Consider the following 6,295-nt stretch of genomic DNA (forward strand, 5'->3'; position numbering starts at 1 on the left):
GAACTATGAAATATTTTTTTTGTATACAGGTATAACAGAATAGCTTTAGTGTAGTTGTTGTTTTAAACTTGAGTATGAACTTAGACTAAAATGCAGCAAGATATTTTAAAAAACAGTTTTGTTGATTAAAAAACACTATATCGGATTCATATCGGTATTCGGCAGATATCCAAATTTATGATATCGGTATCGGACATAAAAAAGTGGTATCGTGCCATCTCTACTCTGTACTAGTTTTAGGTCTTGGCCGTTGGCTGAACACTGAGCCCCTTCGCCTACAGGAAGTTGATGCAGTAGATGAGTGGACCAAGTAAATAACTGACTGAACTTGAAGACCAACACAAAGACTGTACAACAACAAAGGAGATGAGCGGACTTTCCCAAGGAATCTGAGGTTCTTCAATATGTCCAGCTTAAAGATTGAGAGTTAATATCAATTAATGTACTGTGCTTTGGTCTGCTGGCTGAGCAGCATCACAGCTGGAGACAGCAACAGACTGAATAAAGCATTCAGGAAAGCTGGCTTTGTGACTGGCTGCTAACTGGACACTCGAAGCAAGGCAAGGGCAAGGCAAGGCAAGTTTATTTGTATAGCACAATTCAACAACAAGGTGATTCAAAGTGCTTTACAGAGACATTAGAAACAAAAACAAATAAAAAGCATGATTTAAAATTGATTAAAACAAGCAAACAAACAAACTAATTAACAAACAAACAAAACAGTATATAAAATCAAAACAGATAAAATCAGAACAGTAGATAAAATCAGTAGTTAAATGTAAGTTTTGAAATTTAAGCTTAAAAGTGTGGATTTGGTGCTTTATTCAAATGCAGCTGAGAACAGGTGAGTCTTCAACCTGGATTTAAATAAACTGAGTGTTTCAGCTGATCTGAGGCTTTCTGGGAGTTTGTTCCAGATATAAGGAGCATAAAAGCTGAATGCAGCTTCTCCGTGTCTGGTTCTGACTCTGGGAACTGATAAAAGACCGGATCCAGATGACCTGAGGGATCTGGAAGGTTCATACTGGGTCAGGAGGTCACTGATGTATTTTGGTCCTAAACCATTCAGAGCTTTATAGACCAGCATCAGGACTTTAAAGTCTATCCTCTGACGGACAGGCAGCCAGTGTAAAGACCTCAGAGCTGGACTGATGTGGTCCACTTTTTTGGTCTTAGTGAGGACTCGAGCAGCAGAGTTCTGAATGAGCTGTAGTTGTCTGACTGATTTTTTAGGTAGACCTGTAAAGATGCTGTTACAGTAATCAAGCCTACTAAAGATGAATGCATGGACTAGTTTTTCCAGGTCCTGTTGAGACATCAGATCTTTTATCCTTGAAATATTCTTGAGGTGATAGTAAGCTGATTTTGTTATTGTCTTAATGTGTTTTTCTAAGTTTAGGTCTGCATCCATCACTACACCCAAATTTCTCGCCTGGTTTGTGGTTTTTAGATGTATAGATTGAAGTTCTCTGGTGACCTGTAATCGTTTTTCTTTGGCGCCAAAGACTATTACCTCAGTTTTGTTTTTGTTTAGCTGGAGAAAATTGTGGCACAACCAGTCATTGATTTCCTCAATGCATTTACCAAGAGCCTGTACAGGGCCTCGGTCTCCTGGTGACATTGTGATATATATTTGTGTGTCATCTGCATAGCTGTGGTAGTTTATTTTGTTGTTCTTTATAATCTGTGCCAGTGGGAGCATGTAGATGTTAAACAGAAGGGGTCCCAAGATGGAACCTTGGGGAACTCCACATGTGATACTTGTCTGCTCAGATGTGAAGTTACCTATTGATACAAAGTATTTCCTGTTTTCTAAGTATGTTTTGAACCAGTTTAGTACAGTTCCTGAAAGACCTGCCCAGTTCTCCAGTCGTTTGAGTAATATGTTGTGGTCAACTGTATCAAATGCTGCACTGAGATCCAGTAAAACTAAGACTGACATTTTTCCACTGTCTGTATTCAGACATATGTCATTAAACACTTTGGTCAGAGCGGTTTCAGTGCTGTGGTTCTGTCTAAAACCTGACTGGAAGGCATCGTAGCAGTTATTCTGTTTTAAGAAGTAATTGAGCTGTTGAGAAACTGCTTTTTCAATGATCTTACTTAAAAATGGGAGATTTGAGATCGGCCTGTAGTTGTTCATTTGTGTCTTGTCAAGATTGTCCTTTTTCAGTATAGGTTTGATTACAGCAGTTTTTAGTGATTCTGGAAACACACCTGATAATAAAGAAAAGTTGACGATCTGTAACAGGTCTGACTCTAAAGTCTTTGAGACCTTTTTGAAAAAACTTGTTGGCAGGACATCTAAACAGCAGGAGGAGGAGTTCAGTTGACCTAAGATGTCCTCCAGGTCTTTGCTGTTAATAGGTTGAAACTGTTTCATGGTGTTTAAACAGTTTTTTGGTGGACACAGTACATATCCTGGATCTGCTGTTGATGTACCAATTGCTTGTCTAATTTTTTGGATTTTTGTGAAGAATTTGGCAAAGTCATTGCAGGCCATGGTCGAATGAAGTTCAGCTGCCACTGACACAGGAGGGTTTGTTAGCCTGTCAACTGTAGAAAATAAGACCCGAGCATTATGGCTGTTTTTAGTGATGATGTCAGAGAAGTAGGACCTCCTTGCACTCCTCAGTTGTAAATTATAATTGTGAAGTTTCTCTTTATAAATGTCATAATGAACCTGGAGGTTTGTTTTTCTCCATCTGCGCTCAGCTTTCCTACACTCTCTTTTTTCATTTTTCACCAGTGTGGAGTTTCTCCATGGAGACTTTTTCCTTCCAGAGATAACCTTCACCTTAATGGGAGCAATAGTGTCCATTACATTTAACATGTTAGCATTGAAGCTATTGACGAGCTCATTGACTGACCCTCTGGACAGGTCAGGTGTTAATGGGAAGACCTGGTTAAAAATTGCACTACTGTGTTCAGTTATACACCGTTTTGTGATCACTGTTGTTGATATATTTGTGTGGGCTGAGATTTTACTTTCAAAGAAAACACAGTAATGATCAGACAGGCCCACATCAGACACAGTAACCTTTGAAATGCTCAGGCCTTTGGAGATCAGTAGGTCAAGAGTGTGTCCTCTATTATGTGTGGCCTCTGTTACATGCTGAGTCAGCCCAAAGTTGCCCAGAGTGTTACTCAGGTCTTTAGTCCCTTTGTCCTGAGGGTTGTCCACATGAATGTTAAAATCCCCAGCAATAATTACACAGTCAAAATCAACACAGATCACAGACAGCAGTTCACTGAGGTCATTAAAAAAGTCTGTGCAGTATTTGGGAGGCCTGTAAACATTAAGAAACACAACTTTGGATGGGGCCTTCAGCTGTAAAGCCACATATTCAAAAGACTGAAAACTTCCAGGAGATAGCTGCTTACATTGAAATGATTCATTAAATAAGACAGCAACCCCTCCTCCTCTCCTGCTCGCCCTGACCTCACTGATAAAACTGTAGTTAGGAGGGGTCGTCTCGATGAGAACAGCTCCACTGTTACTTTGGTCCAACCAAGTTTCAGTTAAAAACATAAAATCAAGGCTGTGCTCAGTGATTAAATCATTAATTAAAAATGTTTTCCCAGCTAAAGATCTAATGTTTAATAAAGCCAACTTAAGTGTTTTAGAGGTATTACTTGTCCCCTCGTGTTTGGGAGCAGTCTGTGGCACACAAGGTATGTTTACTATGTTTAAAGATCTTTTAGAGTGCAGCTCTCTGTGTTTTGACCAGGCCACATGTCTCCTGTCACCTAAAAGTACAGAAATTTTAAAACCTTCTAGTAAACAGGGTCCCAGCTTCTCCTGGGAAAAGTCATCACTGCCATAATCCTCACAGCCCGGACCCTCCACACATCACACATCAGACTGCGGAGACAGGGCATGAAGAGGAACTAAGGGGGGCGAGGCTGGGCAATGTGACTTCGATTGCTCTGTTGAGGGTGGGGCTCGATGGCGAACCTTTGGCCGCTCTGGTGGGGGGTTTATGGGGGACAAAAAGGGATTGGGACGGGGGGTAGATCTGAGCCCAGCATTGACCCGCTCCATCATCTCCTCAGTGAATTTCAGGTGTGGGGAGGAGGGAGAAAGGGAGGGGGAGGAGGGTGATGGCCTGTCAGGGGTTTGGGGGACTGGGGAAGGTCGTGGTCCCTTGTCCTGGTCGTTGGTGTTGTTGAGAGAGTTGGAGGCAAATAGGGACCCCTCTTCTTGCCTTAGATGTCTCTCCTTTCTGAGGCTCTTCCTCAGATGCCATGGATGTCTCTCCTTTCTGAGGCTCTTCCCGGGTGGGGGCAAATGGAGCTCCTCCTCAAGGTTTCTGCTGGGCTTTGTCTGTTCTTGGAGTACTGTTTGTTCCTCTTTATGAGATAACTCCTCGTTTATCTCAGCCTTGGCACCAAGCACGGATGGATGACGTATGGAATAAAACAAGTTGGAGGTGAACAGTTTCACCCCTGACTTGTTAAAATTAAATCCATTTGCTTTGAACAGATGCCTGCGTTCCCAAAAAATATTAAAGTTGTCGATAAAATGCACTGAGTGGTCAGCACATGCTGATATAAGCCATTTATTCAGTGTAAACAACCTGCTGAATCTCTCGTCTCCTCCTCTGACCGGCGGTACAGGTCCACTGATGAATACAGCTGCATTCAGAGAGTTTACAGTATTTAATAATCCAGTAAAGTCCCGTTTCAGAACCTCCGACTGTTGTTTGGACACATCGTTTGACCCTGTATGCAGAACAATGTTTGTCACAGTTGGATATTCATCTGCAATTTGAAGAATTCTCTCCTTCAGGTTGTTGACCATATCGTTAGGAAAGCAGAGGACTTTAGTGTTCTTACCGCACATCCTTTGTACATCCTTTACGGCAGAGTCACCCACAATCAGAGTTTCAGGCCTAGCCTTTAGCTTTCCCTGTGGCCTTTCACTTTTCAACAGATTTTCAGACCTTATTTCGCTGCTTTTAGATGGATGGTTGTCCGATATAGATCCAGGGTCCTTTGATAGTGGAGCAAATCTGTTCTGCAGTTTCACATTCAGTTGTTTTGGAGGTTTGTTGTTAACCTTCCTATTCACGGTTGTCCAGTCCTGTTTCCTCCCGTATACAGGGGTAGAAGAGCTTCTCTGTCTCGTAGGAAGTGAAGGCCAGTCGGTTTCAGAGATTTCAGCTCGCTGTGCCCTGCCTGTGATACGTCCTCCCCCTTCCAGGAGACATGATTTATGTCTTGGTTTTGCACCAAGACAGTCTAAGGGGGGATTATCACTTGAGGATTTATAATAATGCACAGAGTCTACTTTCTTGGTCATGTTATCTGTGCTCCTTAGCTGTGTACTAGCTTGCTCATCGCCATTGTTTTGAATCAAAGGCAAGGTTGTTTCATTTCCACACAGTCCATTTACCTCCACGTTTACTTCTAAGCGATGAATTTTTGTCTCCAGTACTGCAATCTTCTGCAGGAGGCTGTGGTAGTCATCTGTGGAGAGGGAAGGCATCTTGTTGCTAGTTAGCCTAGCGGTTAGCACCTTTCCAGGCTATTGAGGCTGCTCGGTGCCCAGACGCTGTAATCAGGCTTCAGCTGTGTCTAGGCCACAGACACACGGAGCGCTGAGGACAAGGTAACCATAAAATGTTGCTGTTTCTGTTAAGAACACTCTAGTCCTAATGATCTACAAGTGTCCAGAAGTTATCGCAGGTAAGCTCACACGGAAAAAAGGGAAAAAATCAGCATAAAAATCAATAAAAATCAATATAAGAAGCAAAGCATTCAAGAGCAAAGAGATGAAGCGTCCACACTCACAAAGCAGCACTCCACCCTTAAGAGACATGCTCCATCTGATCCGATCTTTGTGGTGAAGGATTCATACAGCAGCAGGAGGATGAGACCAAAAAACACCTCAAAGCTCTGAAGAACTATCTGAAGACTAAGGTTTCAGGGTATGCTGAGAAGACCCAAATGCAGGACTCATAAACCCAAAGGGATAAACTAAAAGAGGCAGCTGTATTGTGCTGTACAATTCAAACACCAAATACAATGGGAAAAAACTAGAAACAAGGAAATAAATCTGGAAAACAGTGAAGCTAAGACTTGAACCAAGAACTAGGAGTAACATGCAGCACAGAGGAAACACAGTAATATGGGACAACATGACAGAGGTTTTAAATACACAAAGGATAACGAGGGGATGGGAAACAGGAGGGAACACAGCTCGAATTAATAAAGTACAATGAGACAGGAAGGAAGCAAAACTGAACACACTGAACACAGGACTTGGAACTGTCACAATAAAACAGGAAAC

The sequence above is a fragment of the Haplochromis burtoni genome, unplaced genomic scaffold (genome assembly GCF_018398535.1).
Source record: "Haplochromis burtoni strain Fernald_Lab_line unplaced genomic scaffold, NCSU_Asbu1 Contig_1607, whole genome shotgun sequence".
NCBI lineage: Eukaryota > Metazoa > Chordata > Actinopteri > Cichliformes > Cichlidae > Haplochromis > Haplochromis burtoni.